The sequence below is a fragment of the Diceros bicornis genome, chromosome X (genome assembly GCF_020826845.1).
Source record: "Diceros bicornis minor isolate mBicDic1 chromosome X, mDicBic1.mat.cur, whole genome shotgun sequence".
Lineage (NCBI taxonomy): Eukaryota > Metazoa > Chordata > Mammalia > Perissodactyla > Rhinocerotidae > Diceros > Diceros bicornis.
In genome coordinates this window covers 45,776,515-45,803,360 of record NC_080781.1, presented here as the reverse complement: position 1 = coordinate 45,803,360, position 26,846 = coordinate 45,776,515, and the positions used below count along the sequence as shown (strand labels likewise).

The 26,846-nt window shown below is 36.9% G+C and overlaps 1 protein-coding gene across 6 annotated transcripts in view; it reads right to left on the bottom strand.

The window, feature by feature from the left end:
* Positions 1 to 26,846, bottom strand: part of WNK3 (WNK lysine deficient protein kinase 3) — a 159,265-nt gene that overhangs the window by 47,716 nt on the left and 84,703 nt on the right. The window lies entirely within an intron of this gene.

Genomic DNA, 26,846 nt, shown 5'->3' with positions numbered 1-26,846 from the left:
AGCACCTGCAATACTGCCTTCTAGGAGAAAACTTTAAGCTCTCTAAGAAGGCAAATGCCAACCCTGTTTGAAAACAATTTTAAACATTTATCCAATCCATCCTATGCACTGCCAACTGGTGACAGGAAAATGACCTTAAAATGCAAATATACCAAAATCGATCACTTCTCTACCCAGTTTAAACGCTCTATGATGCCTCCTCATTTTCTATAAGGTCAAGTTCCTTCATATGGCAAATAACGTCATCAATAAACTGGTCCCTGCCTCATTCTCCAGCAGCATCTCTACTTGAAGCCACACTGAACTGTAGCTCCTCAGAATGAGTTGGGCTCTTCCATACGCTGTGATTCTACTTATGTTCCTTCATTTCCCTGGACTATTTCAACTCTTCCTCAGTCCTGTCCGTTTAGAAATATCTGGACAGAACTCCTATATATAAGAAGCCTCTATTACAGTAGGTTCCAGACAGACTAGCAAAATCACCTTGGGGACTCTTTAAAAAACATATACCTTAGCTCATATCTTGGTTTCTAAACTAAAAGAGATGACAGTTCCTTGGAGGAATGGCTGATTCCAGCACTACAGCAAGGAAAGTACAAGACGAGCGTGGATCATCTTGCTATGCCAAAAAGTAAAGAACTGCTCAAAGAATGATGGGAACATATTAAAAGCACATAGGAGCCAGCTTAAAGGGGGTCCCACTGCCCAAATATGGGACAATTAGGGCATCAAAATAAATAATGATAGGAACAGAATATAACTCATTCAATAAGAATCCATGAGTTCATACTGATACAAACAAACAAATAAATAAAGGAAAGCTCTTACAGTACCAAGCCAACTAATAAATATAAGGAATGATGAAGATAGAAAATCATCAATGGATGATAAAACTAGCGGGTGAAAGTTGGATGAGGAACAGGATATTTACATAGTTTCAAAATATCTCCCCACAGATTACTTATTAATTACAAAAGCAAAAAATGATCACTTTACAATGGAAGAACTTGGCAGGCCCCACTTTAACCAAGTAATTAAATTTAACCTCAGTAATATTGGGACAAACTGACATCACATGCCTCCAAATATGATAGGATGCACAAAGAACACATCATCACTTAAGGGTATTACTGACAAAAAATGCATGATCTGAATCTGAACAAGAGGAAATTTCAAACAAACTCAAATTGAAGAACATTCTACAAAATAACTGACCTTTATTCCTCAAAAATATCAACGGTATGAAAGACAAAGAAAGGCTGAGGAACCCTTCCAGATTAAAGGAGAAAGAGACAAACAACACAACTCAAGGCAATGCATGATTTTCAATTAGATCCTGGAACACGAGGGGAAAATTGCCATAAACGATATTATTTGGACAATTGGTGAAATTTTAATGTGGACAACAGATTAAATAATAGTATTACATTCATGTTAAATTTCCTGAATTTGGTCATTATATTGTGGTTAAGAAAATATTCTTGTTCTTATACTGAAATATTTAGGGGTAAAAGGGCATCATGTCTGCAACTAGCTCTCCCATGTGTCAGAGGGAAAATCATGTATGGCTGAATGGATAGATGGATGGAGAGATAGATGGATGGATAGATGGACAGACGGACAGATAGACAGATGAACCAACCAATAGATTGATGGACCATCATCCAGCAATGTCTTTTATTATGTCCCTCTATCATATGTGTTTAACATCTAACTCCAAGGACTTTGATTCATCTTTGTATTCTCAGTGCCCGTTAGCACATTGCCTGGCACATTTTAGGCTTCCAATAAATGTTTGAAGGTAGAAAGAAATAAGAAAGAAAACGGTGACATAAGAAGAAAGGCTGTAACATAAATATGTTCGTGATCCAATATTAGCAATTTTGGACATCAATCCTAAGGAAATAACATAAAGGAAGAAAAAAGTACAGAGTATAAAGTTTGTTTCCTAGTAAATGTCCAATACATGGTAGCTATCTCTGTGTTTTTATTGTAGTATTATACATGATAAAAATTAGCAGCAAGTTAGTTATCCAGGAATAGGGGAAGAGTTAGGTAAATATGAATAGTTATTGCACTATTGTGTGGCCATTGATAAGTGAAATTGTGAACGCCAAGTAAAGGCAGGGAAAATTATTTAATGATGAATGAAAAAAGCAGAAAAAAAACTGTAAATATAATTACAACCATTTATGCATATGACAAAAGCCTGGAATACTATAACAAATATAACCACTGTCATGTTAAGGAAAAAGCATTTTAGGTGATTTTTTTCCCATTTTCTTACTTTTTATAATGTTAATACATACATTTCATAATTTAAAACTTTCAAAAGATAGCAAATACTAAGTGTATAGGAAAATAGGTACTTTCATAAACCACTGGTGGGACTGTAAATGAGTAAGAGCGTATATACAAAGATTTAGCTACAAGAATGATCCTCACAACATGGACTATAGTTGCATATAGCAAAAAAAAATAGACACTTGTTTCCTTTACCTGCTCCATTAAATAAATAATGGTACATCCATACTAAAGGATATTATGCAGCCCTTTAAAAATGTGCTAAAACATATAAGATGTTATAAGAGAAAACGGATTATAAAAGAGTATGTACAGTATGGTTACATTAAAATTACATGTATGTATAAGCATATAAAATGGTCTGGAAGAATATACACCAAGGTGTTAAACAAGCTTATCTATACTCGTCTTGCTTTTTTTAATAAGAAAAAAATAAATTCAACTTTGTACAGATTTATCAACCTTCAAATATAGTAATCTCAGGGCAGGCCTTCATTATTTCAGTGCACAAAGTTATAGTAGTTTTAGACAAAAGTAAAAATGAAACATTTCACTAAATTTGAAAGACGTCTACAAAAATGACCCAGCATCTATTTGTAAATATTAGTTTTGAAACTCCTAGAAATATGACAGAACTTGATTTGAAGACATCATATAAAAAGGCAGATGAACCAACTATTAGCCATGATTCTGAGGGCCAACACAAACTAGCATTAATAATCCTGTTAGTAATTATAAGTGGTTATAAAATATAATTCCAGATTGTTGTCATAGTAACTATGTTTTGTTTCTCTCTACTTAATACACAGGCTCTGCCTCCAGATTTATGCAGCCAGATACCATGTCACTACTCCATCTTGCTGGGACTCACCATAATTCTTTAAAGTTTCTTTAATACAAACATTTGTTACATCGGATACATTTTGTTGAATCTTGTGTGCACAAAAACAGAAATCTCTTTGCCAAAGTATTTGCTCTCAATGTTCAAACAGTGATTATATTAAAGAGCTAGTTATTTAATCTATAATTAGAAGCTAATCTAGGTTACACCCAGGGAAAAAAAAATCTGAGTATGGGTTGACTAGATTGCAGGGGGAACGGGAAAGCAGGAAATGGTATACTGTGCTCATCTCTCCCCGACCTCTCACCTTCAAATCCAAAAGAAAGACAGGCACCAATCTCTTTTCCTAAGGAGACCTTGATATCTGGATATCTGAGACCTTAGTAACTTGCTAGCAAAATTCAATAAAACTAAAGTACCTCTGGGCACTTGCAGAATGAGGACAAGCCAAAATGAGAAGCAAAACTAAGCTTGGATTCCACGGGCCACACCATTCTCTCCTCTTTATCTTGGCACTTAAAACTCTCTTTTGAACTTGTTTCTAGCTCTTTCTCACCCATGATAACATGAGCTCTTTGAGGGAAGAGACAGAATCTGTAAGATTTATCACAATATTCCCAGTGCCTAAAGAATACCTGAGACAGGAATAGCTGTTCAATGTCTTTCACTATTATAATGTTCTTATTTTTATTATTGTTTTTATTTCTATTACAGCAACAAAACAACCACTATTTATTGAGTGTTTATTAAGTGCTAAGCACTTTATATACATTATTTAACTGAATTCAGCCCTTACAACTCTAAACGGTAGGTATTGTTATCTTCATTTTACCAATGAGGAAGCTGAGGCTATAAGTAATGGAGACAAACAATTGAGTCTGTAAAAGAAAGTGAATGAATGGACAAATGACACCAAAGAGTACTGAAGAGCAGAGACTCATTGTGCACACCATAGAGGCTTTTCTGTTAGTTCCTAACCCTTCTTTCTCCTTTACTTACTTCACTATTACTTGCCCTCCTCCCATCAGTGGTTCTCAGCCCTGCAAGCACTATATAATCTCAAGCGAAGGAGAGGAAGAGGGGAGAAAGGGAGGAGGGAAGGAAGAAAAAGAAAACAGACATAAAGAAAATCCAAGCTCATGCATAACATTCCAGAGATTCTTATTCAGTTATTCTGGAGTGAAGTAGACTAGTAAAACTGGGAAGGACTTTTGAACATTTCATAAACTGCCTTATTGTTTTATTGACACTAAAAAACATGTCTCTCCTATGAAGTACTTTTTAACAACCACTATTTTTATTGAGCACTTATTACATGCCAGGTGCTTCTCACATATATCTCATCTAATCCTAATTAGCCTGCAAGATAGGCATTTTTTCTGACATAATGAAAATTTTCCAACATACAGAAAAGTTGAATAATTATTCAATGAAAACCCATATATCCACCGCTCACAGTCTATAACATTTTATTATATTTGCATTAACACATATACATCTATCAATCCATCTTATTTTTTATGCATTTCAAAGTAAGTTGAAAATGTAAGACAGGCATTTTTAAAACTTCATTTTACAAATGAAAAGAACCAAAGCTAAAAGAAATTAAATGACTTTCCTCAAATCACACAGTAAATAATTCAAAGAGCCAGAGTTCAAACTCAGGTCTAACTAAAGACACAAACTGGCTCAAGCCTGTATGTGTGCTGTAGATATCTGTTTAACAGTGAAATTTTTGCTTATTTAAAGAAAATTATCACTGTATATGATGCCCACTTCCATATTTTTATACTTATAAAGAACCCTTCATCTATAAAGTCATTACTTATCTAAGTCTAGTTCTTGGCCAAGCCAAGATTCTGAATAATGAAATTTATACTAAGAAATAACTGATCCACAGTACAGTTCCTTGGATAAACTCATATAATGACGCCTAGGCTATTAAACACGCATAAAAAAAAGATGAAAACACACCAGCACCGCAAAGACTGACACGCAAGAGTGATAGAAACTAGGAAGAAGTTTCATTAATTATAAGGCAGGTAGAATTGGATTGACGAAAAAAATATACCTGGGCTTCATGCCAGGGCATCGCTAGGGATCACCTCATGAAAGGGGACCTAACTGAAAGGAGACTTATACTTCATACTTTCCCCCTAAAATCTGCCCCCAGTTGAGTTACCAAAGATCTATACCAACCAGCAAATTGATCAAGCACTGCTCTTGTCTCAGCCCTCCAAGTTTCCTACAGCTATTCAGAGAGAGCAACTGATGTTGTTTTTGTTTGTTTGTTTTGTTTTTTTTTTAATGGCAGGACTGAGAATGTATACTGGAGATGAAAAGGAGGGGACTGACTGAGCCATTTGGCAACCTGGGAGGTAGAGTCCCTACAAGTAAAGCCCAATCAGCAAGGATGCAGATAGGAAAAATTTGGTAGCCATGCATGTTGGAGATTGTAGTCTTTCATGTATTTGATTATAACAAGCACTAGAGAATTCATTATGGGGGTAAAAGTAAACCACACCTCAGTACAGAAGAACTACAACAGATCAATGCCTATTAATATGCAGAAAGTGAGGGGCCGGCCCGGTGGCATAGCAGTTAAGTTCGTGCCTTCTGCTTCGGCGGCCCGGGGTTTGCTGGTTCGGATCCTGGGCGTGGACCTACTCACCGTTCATCAAGCCATGCTCAGGCAGCATCCCACATAGAGCAATTAGAAGGATGTACAACTATGACATACAACTATGTACTGGGGTTTTGGGGAGAAAAAAGGAAAAAAGGAGGAAGATTGGCAACAGATGTTAGCTCAGAGCCAATCTTCCTCAAAAAAAAAATATGCAGAAAGTGTAGATATCCTTGTTAATATGCAGAAAGTGTAGATATCCTTGTCCTCAAGTTGTAGATCTGTGAAAGGATTTAATCATCATTCGAGGACAACAGAAGTTAAAAAAAATCTACAAGAAGTTAGAGAGTTGGGCAGGGAAGTCCAGATCCCGTAGGGCATTCAGGCCATTAAGTACAATATTGTGACTTTTACCATGAGTGAGATGGGCAATGGGACGTTTTGGGTAGGGTTGAATCATGATCTGACTTGCATTTTAAAAGGATCACTCTGCTTCTGATAATGAGAAAAAGGTTATAAAGGAGCAAAGGCAGAAGGAAGAACAACAATTAGGAGGCTGCTGCAATTACTCAGGTAAGAGAGAATAGACTAGCATGATAATGGTGCAGGTGGTGAGAAGTAGTCAGCTTGAAGATATATTTTAAAGGAAAAGCCAAAAGACTTTCTGATGATTTGATGTGAGATATGAGAGAGAGAGAAGAATAAAAGATGACCACAGATACATGGCTTGAGTAATAGGAAAACTAGAGTTGCCATTTGCTGAGATGGGGATAACTGTGGAAAGAACAGGCTTGGGGTGGTAGTGGGAGGGGAGTGCAAAAAAAAAAGTATTTAATTTTGGACATATTGAATTTGAAATGCCCATTATACATCAAGTGGAGATGTTGGGTGTATACTGGAGAAATAAGGCAAAAAAAATAAAAACAAAAACTCTTTCCTAGAACACAAAGTCAAAAGCAAAGTGGGCTGGAGGTATCAGTATAAAATACACACACACACAAACATGCATTCTCTCTCTCTCTCTCTCTCTCTCTCTCTTTCTCTCTCTTTCGTCTGTCTGCTGAGAGCCCTAGAAGCTATGATTCCCAAGTAGCAGCAAACATACCTAACATCCAGATTTTGGTTTCTAAATTACGTTCCCCACTAAAAGGAATCAGGGCTCCCTGGAGAAATTACGGATTCCAGGGCTGGGGTAGAGAAAAGTACAAAATGAGCCTGGAATATCTTGCTATGCCAGAAAGTAAGGAAGTGCTCAAAGAATGATGGAGACGTGTCAAAAGGACACAGAGCCATCCTGAATGGGCCCCCATTGACCAAATCTGGGGCACTTTAATGATCAGAATAAATAATGACAATCTTATATGACAACCTAAAAGGTCCCATGAGTCCATATTGACATAAGTAATTAAATAAATAAATAAGAATGGCCAACTAATAAATCTAAGGAGGAATGATGAAGTCAGAATATCATCAACAGATACTAAAACCAGTAGGTGAAAGTTTTTATGAGGAAAGGGATATTTACATAGTCTCTAAATATCTCCCTACAAATAACTCAAATTATACAGGGAAAAATGGCAACTTCATAGTGGAGAAGCCTGGCAGGCACTAATTGAACCAAGTAATAAAAGTTAACATCACCAATACTGGGACAAACTGACATGAGCTCTTAATATGATGCCCTGAGAAGAACACAATGTCACTTACATGTTATTCCTGCCAAAAATGCATGATTTGAATCTAATCATGAGGAAACTTCAGACAAACCGAAATTGAGGGGCATTCTATAAAAAACTAGTCTCTGCTTTTCAACACTGTCAAGAAAAACAAAGAAAGGCTTAAGAACTGTTGGAAATGGGCCGGCCCCATGGCTCAGTGGTTAAGTGCGTGCGCTCCGCTACTGGCAGCCCAGGTTCGGATCCCGGGTGCGCAGTGATGCACCGCTTCTCTGGCCATGCTGAGGCCGCAGCCCACATACAGCAACTAGAAGGATGTGCAACTATGACACACAACTATCTATTGGGGCTTTGGGGAAAAAAAAGGAGGAGGATTGGCAATAGATGTTAGCTCAGAGCCGGTGTTCCTCAGCAAGAAAAAAAAAACAAGAGGAGGATTAGCATGGATGTTAGTTCAGGGCTGATCTTCCTCACAAAAAAAAAAAAAAAAGAACTCTTGGTGATTAAAGCACACTAAAGAAAAAGGCAAGCTAATAAAAAAGAAGAGTAGGCACTTCACAAAAAAAGATATTTGAATCTATAATAATTACATGAAAAGATGTTCAACATCATTACTTATCAGGGAAATGCAAGCTAAAATCACAATATATATCAATCACATCCACCAGAATGGCTAAAATTTAAAAGAATGACAATACTAAGTGTTGATAAGGATGTAGAATAACTGGAATTCTCATATACTGCTGGTGGAAATGGATTTTGGCACAATTACTTTGGAAAACTGACGGGCATTATTTAGTATAGCTAAATATACCTTTATCCTGTGACCCAGCAATCCCACTCCTAGGTACACACACAGGAGAAATGAGTGCACATGTCCACCAAAAAAAAACATACAGGTACGTTCACAGCAGCTTGATTCATAAGAGCCAAAAACTAGAATAAATCTTAATATACATCTATAGGAGAACGTATAACTGAACTGTGGTATATTCTACAATGGAACAACTCACAGCAAAAAAATGAAACAAATTATTCATACAAGCAACAATGTGGATGAATCTCAGTGAACCTTCTAGGGAGCTGGAAATGTTCTATACCTTTGTTTGCATTTCATGGAGGAATATATATGTAAAAACTCATCAAGCTGTACATTTAAGATTAAGGTACTTTAATGTATATATGCTCTATATACTTCAATAAAAAAAGAAATATTTTAAAAAGCTGGTATGATCCAATTCTCATAAATACTAAAAAATGTGTTTGTGTATGTGTATGCAGAGAAAAATCCTGGAAAACGTCAAAGGTTTTATTTGTGAGAGGTGGGATAACAGGTAATTTTAACTTTCTTTATATTCTTCTGAATTTTTAAAAAGTATTTACAGAGGACGGAAGTCAGGATGGCGGCGTAGGCAGACTCTGAACTCACCTCCTCCTGTGGACACAGCCAATTTACAACTACTCGTGGAAAAATTACCCCTGAGACAGAACTGAAAACAGGATAAGAGGAACTCCTGCAACAACGGACAATCCTAATTGAGGTGGAAGAGGCAGAAACTCCCTTCTGGAGAGGAAAAATGCCACCTTCACAAGCCACCAGCGTCACGGCCACCCGGGAGCAGCCCACAGGTATGCAGCCCTCCCTGGAGGAGCGGGGCCCTGAGCCGGGGAGCGCCCCCGCTGTGGGCATTTTGTGGACCCAGCACAATCGAGACGAGTGGCAGAATATCTGACCTTGCCTGCTACGAAAACATTTGGGAGTACCCCCAGAAAAGCTGGTGCACAAAGAAATTAAAACCAACTCCTAAAGGGCCCACGTGCAAACTCACCCATTTCAGAAAGCAACCTAAACTCACCAGAAAGAAAGGTGCACAGTGCTTTGGTGAAAAGAGACTCACCTGATAGGCTCTGAGTGCACTGCAGTGAGAGGTGAGACCTCTCCAGGGACTGGGACATTGGCGGCGGCCATTGTTGTGGCCTGGTGTGGGCGTGCTGACACAGACACAATGAGAGTTCTCCCTGGGACCTGCTAGCCAAGGGTCTGCCCCACCCGCTAGAGCACCGATTTAATCCAGCTCAGCCAGGGTAGGCAGCCCACCCTCGAGACAGGCCCCACCCAACAACAAGCCCTCAGGCAACTTGTGGGCCTGCATAGATTGGTGACTGGATTCTCTGTAGCCTGGCAACTGTGCCCACTTCAGTGGGGCAGGGCGTGCATAAGGAGCAGGTGGAGAGCTTGGGGAGTGGCGGAGTGTCTGGGCTCCCGCGGTGGAGAGACTGGGTCCACTTCAGGAGGTCGGGGCGCGCACACGGCGCAGGACTGTGTTGACTGTGTGTGTGGACCTGTGGGTGGCAGGGCTTGTCAGCTGCAGAAGACTTGTGCTTCTCAAAGGCCATATATGACAAACCCACAGCTAATATCATCCTCAATGGTGAAAAACTGAAAGCTATCCCTCTAAGAACAGGAAGCAGACAAGGATGCCCACTCTCACCACTCCTATTTAACATAGTACTGGAAGTCCTAGCCAGAGCAATCAGGCAAGAGAAAGAAATAAAAGGGATCCAAATTGAAAAGGAAGAAGTGAAACTGTCACTATTTGCAGATGACATGATTTTATATATAGAAAACCCTAAAGAATCCACCAAAAAACTTTTAGAAGTAATAAACGAATATGGTAAAGTTGCAGGATACAAAATCAACGTCCAAAAAGCAGTTGCATTTCTATACACTAACAACGAAGTAGCAGAAAGAGAAATTAAGAATACCATCCCATTTACAATTGCAACACAAAAGAAGAAAATACCTAGGAATACACTTAACCAAAGAGGTGAAAGAGCTGTACACAGAAAACAATAAAACATTGCTGAAAGAAACTGAAGAAGACACAAAGAAATGGAAAGATATTCCGTGCTCTTGGATTGGAAGAATTAACATAGTTAAGATGTCCATACTTCCTAAAGCAATCTATAGATTCAATGCAATCCCTATCCAAGTTCCAACAACATTTTTCACAGAAATAGAACAAAGAATCCTAAAATTTATATGGAACAACAAAAGACCCCGAATAGCTAAAGGAATCCTGAGAAAAAAGAACAAAGCTGGAGGTATCACACTCCATGATTTCAAAATATACTACAAAGCTATAGTAACCAAAACAGCATGGTACTGGCACAAAAACAGACACACAGATCAATGGAATAGAATCGAAAGCCCAGAAATAAACCCACACATCTATGGACAGCTAATCTTTGACAAAGGAGCCAAGAACATACAATGGAGAAAAGAAAGTCTCTTCAACAAATGGTGTTGGGAAAACTGGATAGCCACATGCAAAAAAATGATAGTAGACCCTTACCTTACACCATACACAAAAATTAACTCCAAATGGATTAAAGACTTGAATGTAAGACCTGAAACTATGAAACTTCTAGAAGAAAACATAGGCAGTACGCTCTTCGACATCGGTCTTAGCAACATCTTTTCAAGCACCATGTCTGAGCCAGGGCAAGAGAAACAATAGAAAAAATAAACAAATGGGACTACATCAAACTAAAAAGCTTCTGTACAGCAAAGGAAACCATCAACAAAACGAAAAGACAACCTAACAATTGGGAGAAGATATTTGCAAACCATACATCTGATAAGGGCTTAATCTGCAAAATATATAAAGAACTCATGCATCTCAACAACAAAAAAACTAACAACCCAATTAAAAAATGGGCAAAAGACCTAACAGATATTTCTCCAAAGAAGATATACAGATGGCCAACAGACACATGAAAAGATGTTCAAAATCATTAACTATCAGGGAAATGCAAATCAAAACTACAATGAGATATCACCTCACGCCCGTCAGAATGGCTATAATTAACAAGACAGGAAACAACAAGTGTTGGAGAGGATGTGGAGAGAAGGGAACTCTCATACACTGCTGGTGGGAGTGCAAACTGGTGCAGCCACTATGGAAAACAGTATGGAGGTTCCTCAAAAAATCAAGGATAGAACTACCATATGATCCAGCTATTCCACTGCTGGGTATTTATCCAAAATACTTGAAAACACCAATTTGCAAAGGTACATGCACCCCTGTGTTCATTGCAGCATTATTCACAATAGCCAAGACTTGGAAGCAACCTAAGTGCCCATCAAGGGACGAATGGATAGAGAAGATGTGGTATATATACACAATGGAATACTACTCAGCCATAAGAATCGATGAAATCCAGCCATTTGTGACAACATGGATGGACATTGAGGGTATTATGCAAAGTGAAATAAGTCAGAGGTAGAAGGTCAAATACCGTATGATTTCCTTCATTAAGTAGTAGAATATAACAACAATAAACAAACACCTAGAGACAGAGATTGGATTGGTGGTTACCAGGGGGAAGCGGGGAGGGAGGAGGGCGAAAGGGATAATTCGGCACATGTGTGTGGTGATGGGTTGTAATTAGTATTTGAGTGGTGAACATGATGTATCTATGCAGAAATAGAAGTATAATGATGTACACCTGAAATTTATACAATGTTATAAACCAATGTTATTGCAATAAACAAAAAATTTAAAAAAAAAAGAAAACTTAAAAAAATAAATAAAGCAATGTTATATAATAATAATAATAAAAAAAGCATTTATAAGAAGAAAAGCTGGGGGCCGGCCCCGTGGCCTAGCGGTTAAGTGCGTGCGCTCCACTGCTGGCAGCCCGGGGTTCGGATCCCGGGTGCGCACCGACATACCGCTTGTCCGGCCATGCTGAGGCGGCGTCCCACATACAGCAACTAGAAGGATGTGCAACTATGACATACAACTATCTACTGGGGCTTTGGGGAGAAAAAGGCAAAAAAAAAAAAAAAAAGGAGGAGGATTGGCAATAGATGTTAGCTCAGGGCCGGTCTTCCTCAGCAAAAAGAGGAGGATTGACATGGATGTTAGCTCATGGCTGATCTTCCTCACAAAAAAAATTTTAAAAAATGAAAAAGAAAAGTTATTTTTAAAAAGCTATTTTCACGTGAGGAAATAAAAGGTCCATAATAAGATATATAAAAGATGTATACCAAATTTTCCCTTACAAGGATAAAGAATGCCACCTATAAGCACTTAGGAGGAAAAAGGTAACAAAAATCCAACTGGCTTAGACTTCTTTTCTGCAGCATTAACTAGAAGTCAACAGAACAAAATATCTTGTAGAAGGAAAGAAAAGGTTGTAAACTGATTTTTTTCCTACCTAGCTAAGTTATATTTCACGTGTGGATGTAAACAAAAAGTCAGTTTCAGATACCCAAAGAATCAAAAATTGCACACCCAAAGTAATCTTGAAAAGTTACACAAAGCCATTCTCCAAACTACAGAGGCACTTGGCAAAATTTAAGAATCAAGAAAAGGAAAGTTATGGTATAAAAACTGGTGTTGTATACTAAAACCGGTAATCACTTATTAAGTCCAAATTGTGAAAACCGTGTTTCAAAACTGAATGTACACATAAAAACTGAGAACGTAACATGTATAGTATGATAAAATAAAAAAAAATATTTTCCACAATTGCTATCCCCCAAAACAATAGTTTGCCTTTTCCTTAAATACCTTATAATAGTAATCCACAGATAATCAGTCTCTTAGCTCATTCCACCAACCTCTCAAACTAAAGATTTCAACTGTGCTACTATTTCAGAGGTTGGCTCCTTCCTGGAGAATGAGATCAACCTGAAAAATTCCCATCCCCCTTCAACATCCTCAATATTCCAACTAATTTACACTACAAAAGAGAGAAGGCTGAATAATGCCGCTATAAATCAATCCACATGACTAATGTCCTTATCATTACCAGTTTCAACGTTATGAAGATATACTAAGCAATATGTGCCTTTTGGGAACATTTTTTTGACAATGTTCAGCAAACGCACTCACTGTAAGACCAATTTTCCTTCAATTAGAGTAAAGTAATTTCACATAAACAAAATGTTGTGCTAAATAGCATTTTTACATAAATGGTCTAATACCCTAGAAGCCAGAATCTCTCTCTAGAGAAACGAGACATAACTGTAATTCTCAATTTTTACACAAACATTTTCATTTAATGGAATTAACTACTTTATAGAGAAAGTTACAGTGAAGATTAAATGAGATGAGCCTGCTTGACACATAGTAGGTTCTCAATGTCAGCTCCCTAACTATAAGATTTATTCCTTCAGAATGCCTCAGAAACTGGTCACATAATATATTAAAACTGTCTCTACCACAATAAACTCATGGATTGTTTTAATCACATTCACACACAGCAGGCCCATAGATGTTTCTGAACAAAATGAACATAGAGAATCTTTTGCCAATTAACATCAGCATTATCAACAGAGTCCATTGTTGATACAGTTTCTGTACTGTCTTGAAAGCACTAGAAGAATAGAAATGTAACCAGAGACAAAGTAAACATCTCAAAGGCACTGATATCTTCAGTAACTATCTTCACAGGTCTTAAACATGCTATGTTTAGAATTAAAATCGCCAAGACTTAAGTGTAAAGATATTAATTGCTTCACTGATTAAGAAACCAGAACTGAAAATTTTAATGATTCCATTGAGATCACCTATGAAATAGTAGTAAAATGGAAAATGCTAATAAGAACCAAAATTTTCAGAGTAATCTCACAAATATACAACTCAGATATGCTCATATGTAAATTTATCTGTGAAAACAATAAATATGATAACAAAAACATGATAACATTTTATTGACTCCTGATGCATTCAAAGTCTGAAATCTGGCCAATCCTGTCACTGCTTCTAAAAACAATATCAGCAAAACCTGAAGAAACACCCCTGCACCTAGTCGTCAATGCTAAACATTTACAACAACATCGCACTAAGTTATCTTTCCCTTATAATGTTAATTCACATCATTTATACAAATAAAAAAATTCTAAGAGACTGAATCAATATGGTAACAATGAACACAACATCCACTCTAATACTCTAGAAAGCAACAGAAATGATGTTTTCAAACAACTAGAATCACGTTGTAACATCCCAGGAAAACTAAAAAGTGCTATCCACAGACCATAAATGGTGGAGGATCTCCAAAGGAACAGAAACCAATAGATCATAGCCATAGGGAAACAAAATCTATGGAAACCAAAGCTTCAAACACATATATACAGGAGGAAACTACTACAAAGTTAGGAGTGACTTGGGAAGCATGAAACCTACTCAGAGGATACCAGAAGCATCAGGTGGCCTTGGGGATTCCATCTGGAAGATTAAATGGGAAGGTAAATGAAGAGCAACTGAATAATCCTATCTACTCCCAACCTCCTGCTGTGCTAAGCAGTGAGAAGCAAAGAAGTTTGCCCAAAAACTCAAGGTGGAGCCTGGGAGGAAGGACAAATCTACAGGTGACTACTGAAGAAACATACTCCCTCTACAACCTGCCCCTCTCTCACAATGACTGGAGGCAGGCAGGCTACTGTAAACAAATCAGGCAGGTGAGCAGGATCCTTAAATACAAAAGACCAGAAAACCAAGACTCACCAAACCCCTGAGAAACACCAAACCTTAGAAAAAGAGAAGCATCAAACTCAACAATGAGATTAAGTCTTTACAACAACTAACTTCAAGCAGGTACTTAACGCTGCCTGGCAATCTTACTACCATTCATTCTACCATTCTCCTAGAAAACTACGTTATACCTTCTCCTTTCTCCTCAAACTTTTAATACACACTCTCTCCCTCAAACTCATGCTCGGATGATGACCATGCTTCTATTTCACTGAGAAAATAAAAAAGCAACAAGAAGAGAATTTCCGTAAGCTCCCCTACCACGTCTACTCACCTAACAGCATTTGTGCCCATACTTTGCCTTCACCCATATAATTATGGACAACTGTCTGAGCTCCTATGCTAAGGCCAACCCCTCTATTCAGAAACTAAACTTTATCTCCTCTCACTTTCTCAAGGACATCACTCCAGTAATTAACCTTTCTCTCTTCTATCTCATCAATTTTCCCTCACTCTTAAATCACTCCTTTTATAAATATGAGGTTGAATCTCCATTAAAACAAACCCTCTCGACCAGGATTTGTTGAGATATGACCGATTATGAAGCTGGGGCAGGGAAGAACAGGATAGGCCTGGAACATCTTGTTTTATAAAAATAAGTTCAAAGAATGATGGGGACATGTCAAAAGGGCAAAAGAACCAGCCTAAAGAGTATCCCACTAGCCAGATCTGAGATAGTTGGTACATCAAAATAAATAATGATACTGTTGAATTATAACCCATAGAATAAAATAAAAATTTATACTGTTATATTTAAATAAATGAATAAATGGGGAAGAATGGAAAGCTCTAATTCAAATAATAAACATAGAATTCGAAAATCACCATAGTAATAACTGTTACAGGGAAGAATCTTCAATGGCTGCCAAAACTATAGGTAAGAGTTTTATGATAAACATAGCCTCAAAGTAATTCCCCACAAATCACTTAATCACAAAGTGAAAAAACAAAACTTTTCAGTGAAAAAGTCTGGTAGACACAGCCTTAACCCAGTGATCAAAACTAACATCACCAGTAGCAAGATAATGGACATGATGTGCCTCCTGACATGATGCACTGAAAAGAACCCAACATCACTTTTATAGTATTCCAGCCACAAATGCATAACCTGAATATAACTATGTGGAAACATCAGACTAACCCATTTTGAATGATATTCTAAAAATAACTTGCTCATACTCATCAAAATGTCAAGGTCATGAAAGACAAAGAAAAGCTAAAAAATTGTTCCAGATTAGAAGAAACTATTAAAGAAGCATAACAATAAAATGCAACCAGTTATCCTGGATTGGATCCTGAACCAGAATATTTTTTTTTGTTTTGCTATTATAAAGAAGATTCACATACTTAGAAGAAATCTTTGGAGAACAGTTAAAAATGAAGAATCTGAGAGACTTCTGGAACACCCCTTAAATATCCCACACAGTACAGCTAACTACAGAAGATATCATTGCTACTACAGGCATTCTTGAGATGCGAGGTGAAACATTGTTAACCTAGAAGTCACAAAGTTTACACACTTTAATTGAGGAAGCCCAAATCAGCTACCAATGCTGATAAATCAGACCTTCATTTTTAAATATAAAGCAACAACCAAAAAAAAAAAAAAAGACTAAACGTGGGAGGAGATTTAGCGACCATAAAATTAACAATACATACTCTATCCCAAAGGAATGGGCCAGGGACATGGAAAGAAGCAAGTTAATAGAAAGAACTCAATTGCACATCAATGGGAGAAAGGGAAAATGAATGAACTAGAGCTACATATATCAACATGGATGAATCTCATAAACAATGTTGATTTTTTTAAATATTGCAGAAGAAGGCATATGCTAGGATACCATTTCCACGAAGTTTTAAACCTTGCAAAAAAATACAGGTATCCAGGGGGTTGCAAATGCACTCGTAATTTCTTACGCTGGGTGATGGGTATGTGGGTGTTCTTTGTATTATTCTTGATATCCTTGCATATAACATAAAGATTTCATTATAAGTATTTTAAGTCAGGAATGTGGGTTAACTAATGAAATATTTTAGCAATATTTAATCCTGTTCTACAAGGGATTCTTACACGTACCAATTATGCAATCTTTAATATAAAAGAATGCACCTGACTTTTAAAAGGAAAAAAAAAACTATCAATAGCCTCATCAGTGCAGGTCAGATCTCTCATCAAATGAATTTTGGCAACAAACATAGGAAAATCCTTTCAATATCCAGAAACTTTTAGAATTAAGGTATTAGGGACCTACAATAAGGAGAAATGGAGAAATCCACAAAGTTGAAGTAGAATACTTCAACATATTTTTCTCATAAATTAAAAGAATAAATAACTGGATGAAAAAAGTAAGGATATAGAGAATTTGAATACTATAATTAAGAAGCATGATGTAATAAGTATATAGAGAACTTAGAATGCTCCTCCCAGAATGGAAAACATAAATCTTCAGCAAATAAGGCACAAAAAGTATCAAATTCCAAAAAGTAGAAAGCATAGTCTGACTATAATGTCATAGATAGAGAAATTAACAGTAAAAATCTATTCAATAAAAATTAATAATCATTTAAAATAACTTTAAGAGGAAATGAAAGCAAAAGTTTTAAACTTCTTATAAATAAAAATAAAGTAATTAAGGGCCGGCCCCATGGCGTAGCGGTTAAGTGCACGCGCTCCACTGCTGGCAGCCCAGGTTCAGATCCCGTGTGCACACCGACACACCACTTGTCAGGCCATGCTGTGGCAGAGTCCCATATAAAAAGTAGAGGAAGATGGGCACAGATGTTAGCCCAGGGCCAGTCTTCCTCAGCAAAAAGAGGAGGATTGGCATGGATGTTAGCTCAGGGCTGATCTTCCTCACAAAAAAAATAAATAAACAAAAATAAAAAATGTATAGAAACTATGGCCCAGTAATTTTGCACCAGTGTCTCCTCTAGCATGATCTTTGTCCATTGTAACATTAGTTAAAATAGTGAAAAACTGGAAACAGCCAAAATGGCCATCAGTAGGAGGAATAGCTAAATAAACTGGAGTATAGTCTTACCAATGACTACTACGGGGCAATTAAATAAAATCGAGTGTATCTATATGTAATAACATAGATATACTTCCAGGGCACATAATTGAGTAAAAAAAATTACCAAGTGAAACATGCAGTAGGATCTCTTTTATGTGCTTAAAGACAAAAACCAAACCAAAAAACAATACTATATATGGTCTAAGGGTACATATCTATGTATGTAACTACACTGAAAAAAGATCTGGAAGCATACACACCAAACTGATAACGGAAGGGACAAGGACATAGGGAGGGGTGGGGTCAAATGAGACTTCTCTGTATTGTTTTATATTCTCACCAGGAGTATATTTTGTCATATTACTTATGTAATTAAAGTAATTAGAAAAATATTTTTTTTTTTTTTTTTTTTTTGTGAGGAGATCAGCCCTGTGCTAACATCCGCCAATCCTCCTCTTTTTTTTTTTTTTTGCTGAGGAAGACGGCCCTGGGCTAACATCTGTGCCCATCTTCCTCCACTTTATATGGGACGCCGCCACAGCATGGCTTGCCAAGCAGTGCGTCGGTGCGCGCCCGGGATCCGAACCGGCAAACCCCGGGCCGCCGCAGCGGAGCGCGCGCACTTAACCGCTTGCGCCACCGGGCCAGCCCCTAGAAAAATATTTTTAAAAAGAAAAATAATGCAAATACTGTGGTACAGAATCAAAGTGACATTCAAATACTGTACTGAGTAGGGATGCAATTGCATACAGAATACTGAGGTTTAATATTTCCCTACAGAAACTGAAAACGAAACCATCTAAACAGATGTTTGATTAAATCACAACGTCAGCTGAAAAGGAACCAATCTCAACCACCAAAAGTACTAATGCACTAGTACTAACACATCAGACTACAAGAGGTAAGAAATGCTGACCTTGCAGTAGATAAAAATCAGAATAAGTAGTTTTCCATATTATTTGATAAAACAATCAAAACCACGATTGGCACATCCGAACTCATGATTCAATTCCTGTCTCTTATATGCCCTAGTCCATTGCTACACGGAGAAATAAGAACAGATCTTAGGTTGCTCACCAAACACAAGTTCATTATGAATTTGGAAGTGCTGATTAGGCCACAAGAATGATAAACATCAACAAAGAATCCTTCTCCCATTGAGGGCAGGCGGATAGAAATATCTACAGCCATTCTTAATTATTAATTTATTCAACAAACATGTAACAAGCAACTATTTGTATCAAACACCATGCTAGGTGCTAGGAATACAAAGATAAATCAGGTACAGATCTCTGCTACAATTTTCAGTTTTATTAGGGAGACAGACACAAACTACAAGCACAGCTTGCTATTTGACCAAGCTGAAGATCCCTCTCCCCTCTGCCTCAGCAGTAAAAAAAAAAAAAAAATCCAAACGTCAGAAATTCATTCCATCCCTTTGTCATCAACTCTTCAGGGTTTACTGATGGGCATACAGTGGTTACCTCAATTAAGTCAGGGATGATATTTTGCAATGACAAAAATTAGGAAAGAGAGGTTCTACTTCTGGTAACGGTCCCATTAGACCAACCTCCCCACCCTGACCCTGCATATATCAACAAAAAGTGCTGGGCAAATGGAAAAAGACAACTGCCTGAAGGCATAAGAGAATAACCAAAAGCAGGTAGAAACTGGTAGGAAGGTGACACTCGGAAGAAAGGAAGGACAGTGGATGAGTTTGCCATTTTTATGGCTTTTCACCTGAGGGCAAGCCCTATATCAGCTAAAACTCGAAAGAAAACCCACATTCTTACAAGATTAAAGCAACAGAGGAAAGAGTCTGGTAGTACAGAGCCTTCCAGACCCAGGAAGTTCCTGGTGCTCCACCATGCAGCAGAAAAAGATCCAGGCCAGGAGTCTCCTGACCCTTCAACACAATGGCAGAAGAGAACTCAGAGCATTATGTCCCTGCCCTCTACCCAGTGGCAGAGAGCCATGCAGACCCCACAACTCCTGACCTTCTATCCAGCAGTACACGGTGGCCAGGTAAGTACTTCCATACCCCAGTGACACTGGTAGAGATAGAGTATGAAGGGTACCAGCATCGGATGGCCAGAAAAGAGGCCAGGGGAAACACTCTCCATCCTATGGGTCCAGCATCCCCCATTCCCCAAATCTAACATTTGGCCGCCCAGAGAAGCACCTTCCACTCTTGGAGGTAGCATCAACAGGGACCCAGCGAGAGCTCAACCAGAGCCAGAAGACCAAGTAGACCAGAACAGCATTACAAGAGCTCAGAAAACTAAATTATCATTGGAACTATGGCCCACAAAAGTAGGGTAAGAATCCACAGGTTAAATGTAATAGGGCAAGTGCCTGCTAAAATAGATTATTTAAATATGATCAAGAGTCTCCAATCGTAATATCCAAAATGTCCAATATACAATAAAAAAAATCACATATACAAAGAATGAGAAAAATCACAACTCAAATGAGAAAAGACAATCAACTCACACCAATACCAAGATGAAACAGATGTTGGAATTACCTGACAAGGATTTTACAGCAGCTATCAGTAAAAGAGCCTCAGTGAGTAATTATAATTTCTCTGGAAACAAATGAAAAAATAGAAAACCTCAGAAAAAAACAGAACTTATAAAAAAGAACCATATAGAAATTATAGAACTGAAAAATACAATAACCTAAATAAAAAACTAACTGGATGGGCTAAATAGCAGACTGGAAATGACAGAAAACAGAATCAGTGAACTTGAGGAGAGACTAATAGAATTTACTCACTTTGAACAACAGAGAGAAGACAGACTGAAAGAAAATGAACAGGGCCTCTAAACCTAGAGAACAATAAAAAAAATTGAAAATTCATATCCAGGCATACCTCGGAGACATTATGGGTTTGGTCTTACACTACCACAATAAAGTGAATGTCGCAATAAAGCAAGTCACACAAAGTTTTTGGTTTCCTAGTGCATATAAAAGTTATGTTTACACTATTACACTATCCTATAGTCTAAGTGTGCGACAGTATTATGTCTAAGAAAACAATGTACATACATTAATTTAAAAATACTATATTGCTAAAAAATGCAAAACACCATCTGAGCCTTCAGCAAGTCATTAATCACTTTGGGGTGGAGGGTCTTGTATAAAACACAGTATTTGCAAAGTGAAATAAAGTGAAAGTGCAATAAAACGAGGTATGCCTGTAATTGGAGCCTTGGAAGGAGACAAGAAAAAATATTCAAAGATATAATGATCGAAAACTTCCCAAATTTGCCTAAGGACATAAAACAGATTCATGAAGCTGAGCAAACTTCAAACAGAATAAACTCAAAGAAATCCATGCCAAGATATATCATAATTAAACTGCTGAAAACTAAATTTTAACAGCAACTAGGAAGTAATGACACATTACTAATAGGGGAATACCAATTTGAACGACATCAAATTTGTCATCTGAAAACATGGAGGCCAGAAGGAAGCGGCATAACATTTTTCAAGTGCTGAAAGAAAAGAAATGTTAACCGTGAATTCTACATCCAGAAAAATATACATTCGGAAATAAAAGAGAAAAAAAGATATACTCAGACAAAAGAAAACTAACAGGAGAATTTGTTGTTATCAGATTTATCATTAAAGAATGACTAAAGGAAGCTCTCCAAAGAGAAAGGAAATAATAGAAGAAGGCTTGGAATTTCAGAAAGGAGAGAAAAACAACGCAGTGGATAAAAATAAGGGTAAATAAAGTACACTATTCTCCTTATGAGTGCCTTAAATCATATTTAAGGGTTAAGGCAAAATTTATAACAACATCTATTATGATGCATAACATATGTAGAGGAAATACTGGAGACAACTATATTTAAAAAGTAGGAAGGGTAAAGGGACTTAAAATGGAAGTAACGTTTCAATACTTAACTTTTAGTGGTAAAATGTCCATACCAGTATGGACCATATATATATACATGTGTGTGTATATATATAGTATTACCTAGACCAACCACTAAGTAAGCTATATAGCACAATACACTCAAAACAGTATTAATAAAACAAGAAGGAATTCTAAAAAATTTGCGAGTAACCCACAGGAAGGCAAGGAAAGAGAAACTTAGGAAAGAGAAACATAGGGAAGAAACAAAAAGCAAATAATAAAATGGCAGACTTAACTCCTAAGATATCAATAATTATTTTAAATGTAAATGTTCTAAATATACCAATTAAAACAGAGAGGAGGATTGGCGTCGGATGTTAGCTCAGGGCTGATCTTCCTCACAAAAAAATAAAAAATAAAATAAAAGAGAGATATTGGCAGAGTGGATAAAAAAACAACTATATGCTTTCTACAAAATCTCAGTTCAAACACAAGATAAATAGGTTGCAAGTAGAAGAATGGAAGAAGAGTATCATGCTAACACTAATCAAAAGAAAGCAGGAGTGGGTATGTAATATCAAATAATAGAGACTTCAGAGAAGAGAAAATTCCAGGGATGAAAAGGACATAATATAATGATTAAAAAGATCAATCCACTAAGAAGACATAGCCATCTTAAATGTGAATGTACCAAACAAAAGACCTTCAAAACAAATGGGAAAAAAACGACTGAGCTAAAACGAGAAATACATAAATCCGCAATTATAGTTAGGAACTTCAATACCCTACTTTCTCAGCAATTGATAGAATCTCTAGACAGAAAATTAGCAAAAATATAGAACTACAGACTAATATCTCTCATGAACTTAAGATCCAAAAGTCCTCAACAAAATATTAGTAAATTGAATTCAACAACATATACAAACAATTATATATTATGACCAGAGGGGTTTATTCCAAGGATGCAAGGCTGTTTCAACATTCAAAATCAATCAATGTAATCAATCATTAACACAGAAAAGGCATTTTCTCAGTGAGTCAGAAATAGCGGGGCACTACCTCAAGTTGATAAAGAGTGTGTATGAAAAATCTATAGCTGGTATCATACCTAATGGTGAAAAACTTAATGTTTTCCCCTAAGACTGGGAACAAGGTAAGGATGTTCATTCTCACCACTTATTCAACACAGTACTCAAAATTCTAGCCAGCACAATAAGAGAAAAGATTCCCAAATCCTCAACAAAATATTAGTAAATTGAATCCAACAACATATACTGAAAATTACAAAATGCTAATGAAACCAATCAAAGAAGACCTAAATAAATGGAGAGACATACTGTGTTCATGTACTGGAAGACTCAACATAGCAAAGATGTCAATTCTCTGCACATTTATATATAGGATTAATGCAATTCCTATCAAAATCCCAGCAAGATTTGTTGTAGACATAGACAAGCTGATTCTAAAATTAATATGAAAGGCCAGCCCTGGTGGCCTAGTAGTTAAGTTCAGCGTGCTCTGCTTCAGCGGCCTGGGTTTGGTTTCTGGGTGCAGACCTACACCGCTGGTCGGTGGCCACATACAAAATAGAGGAAGATTTGCCACAGACATTAGCTCAGAGCAAATCCTCCTCAAGCAAAAAGAGGACTGTCGATGGATGTTAGCTCAGGGCGAATCTTCCTCAGCAAAAGAATCAATCAATCAATCAATCAATCAATCAATAAATAAAATAATATGGAAAGGTAGAAGTCCTAGAATAGCTAAACTAATCTTTAGAAAAAGAAGACAGTGGCTGGCCTTGTGGCGTAGTGGTTAAGTTCACACGCTTGGCTTTGGCGGCCCAGGGTTCACAGGTTCAGATCCTGGGCACGGACCTACACACTGCTCATCAGGCCACGCTGTGGTGGCATCTCACATACAAAACAGAGGAAGATGGGCACAGATGTTAGTTCAGGGCTAATCTTCCTCAGCAAAAAGAGGAAGATTGGCAACAGATGTTAGCTGAGGGCCAATCTTCCTCACCAAAAAAAAAAAAGACAGTGGGAGTAATCACTTTACCCACTGTTAAGGCTTTCTATATAGCTACAGTAATCAAGACCATGTGTAATTAACAGAGGGACAGACACATAAATGAATTACACAGAATAGAGAACCCGGAAAAAGGCCCACACAAATATGCCCAACTGATTTTTGACAAAGGTGTAAGAAGCAATTCAATGGGAGAAGGATAGTCTTTTCAACAAATGGCACTAGCGCAATTAAACATCTACAGGCAAAAAAGAAAAAGAAAAACCCTCAATCTGAACTTCACACCTTATACAAAATTTAACAAAATAACATAGAACACACAGATCACAAATGAAAACCATAAAACTATAAAACTTAAAAAAATAGGAGAAAATCTCCAGGATCTAAGGCAGGCAAAGAGTTAGACTTCACATAAATGGCACAATCAATACAAAAAGAAAAATAAGAAAAATTGAACCTCATCAAAATTTAAAATTTTTTCTCTTAATTTCTTGAAAAATGTAAATGTCTATATAAGGCAAAAATTATAACATTGCACTGTGTGGGTTATGATATATGTAGGTGTTATATATATAACAATTATAGCTTAAAGCCTAGAGGGAATAAGTGGTTGCATGGTTCTTATATTTTACATGCTACACTATGAAATTACAATATTAATTCTATGTAGAAACTGAAGAATTAAGAATATAAATTAAAATCCAACCACAAAAAAATACTGAAAAGAGACACAAGAAACTTTTAAGCGTTTGGGAAATGTTGGGTATCTTGATTGTGGCATATTTCTGTCAACTCATTGAATTGTACACTATAAATATATGCAGTTTACTGTATACAAATTATGCCTGAATAAAAGTGGAAAGATCCACAGCTAACATCATACTTAATGGTGAAAGACTGAAAGCTTTCCCACTAAGATCAGGAACAACACAAAGATGCCCCCTCTCAGCACTTCTATTCAAGATGGCACTGGAAGTCCTAGCAAGAGCAATTAGGAAGAAAAAGAAATAAAAGGCATCCAAATTAGAAAGGAAAAATTAAAACTATCTCCATTCCCAGATGACATGATCTTATATACAGAAAATCCTGAAGAATCTACACAAAAAAAACCTATTAGAGGTAATAAACTAATTTAGCAAAGTTAAAGAATACAAGAGCAACACACAAAAATCAGTTGTATTTCTATACATTAGCAATAAAGAATCCAAAAAGGAAATTATGAAAACAATTCCAGGGGCCAGGCCGGTGGCGTAGTGGTTAGGTTCGCATGCTCTGCTTTGGCGGCCCGGGGTTCGCAGGTTCGCATCCCGGGCACGGACCAACGCACCACTCATCAAGCCATGCTGTGGCAGGCGTCCCACATAAAATAGAGGAAGACGGGTACAGATGTTAGCTCAGGGCCAATCTTCCTCAGCAAAAAGAGGTGGATTGGCAATGGATGTTAGCTCAGGGCTAATCTTCCTCACCAAAAAAAAAAAGAAAGAAAAGAAAACAATTCCATTTACAATAACATAAAAAAGAATAATTTAGGATTAAACTTAATAAGGACATACATATAAGACTTGCATCCTGAAAACTACAAAATGTTTCTGAAAGAAATTAAAGAACACCTAATTTAATGAAAAGACATCCCATGTTCATGGATTGGAAGACACTATTATTAAGAGACAGTACTACCCAAAGCAATATTCAGAGTTAATGCAATCTCTATTAAAATCCCAGTTGGCTTTTTTGCAAAACTTGACAACCTGATCCTACAATCATATAGAAAGCAAGAGATCTGGTCTTGAAAAAGGAAAACAAAATTGGAGGACTCATACTTACATGGTCAGTTGATTTTCAACAAGGGTGCCAGGTCTATTCAATAGGGAAAGAATAGCCTTTTCAATAAATGGGAGCTGGGAAAACTGGATATCCACATGAAAAGAATGAAATTGGACCCCTACTGCAAACTATACACAAAAATTAACTCAAAATAGATCAAAGACCTAAATTTAAGAGCTAAAACTTAAAACTCTTAGAAGAAAACATAGAGGAAAATCTACATGATCTTGGATTAGGCAATGGTTTCTTAGATATAACATTAAAAGCACAAAGCAATCAAAGAAAACATAGATAAATTGGACTTTATCAAATTAAAAAAATGTTATGCTGCAAAGGACACTACCAAGAAAGTGAACAGATAACCCATAGAATGGGGGAAAAAATTTACAAATCACATATCTGATAAAGGTCTAGTGTCCAGAATATATAAAGAATTCTTACAACTCAACAATAAAAAGACAAAAACCCAATTAAAAAAACAGGCAAAGGATTTGAATAGATATTTCTCCTAATAAGATAAAAGAAGATACACAAAGGGCCTACAAGCATATGAAAAGATGCTCAACATCATTAGCCTTCAGGGAAATGCAAGTCAAAACCACAGTGAGATACCATTTCACACCCCCTAGGAGGCTACAATCAAAAAGACAGATAACAAGTGTTGGTAAAGATGTGAAGAAACTGGAACACTTATACCTTGCTGGTAGGAATGTAAAATGGTATGGCTGCTTTGGAAAATTTGACAGTTCCTCAAAAAGTTAAACATAGAGTTACCATACGGCCCAGCAATTTCACTCTGGGTATATAACCAGATAAATGAATGTTTACACAAAAACTTGTACACAAATGTTCATACCAGCATTATTAATAACAAAAAAGTAGAAATAATCGAAATGTGCTGATGAATGGTTAAATAAAATATATCTATACAATGAAATATGTGCTTGGCAATAAGAAGGAATGAAGTACCAATCCATGCTACCACATGGATGAACCTTGAAAACATTATCATAAGTGAAAGAAGCCAGACACAAAAGGCTATATTATATGATTCCATTTATGTGAGATGCCTAGAACAGGCAAATAAATAGAAAGTAGGTAAGTGAATGCCAGGGACT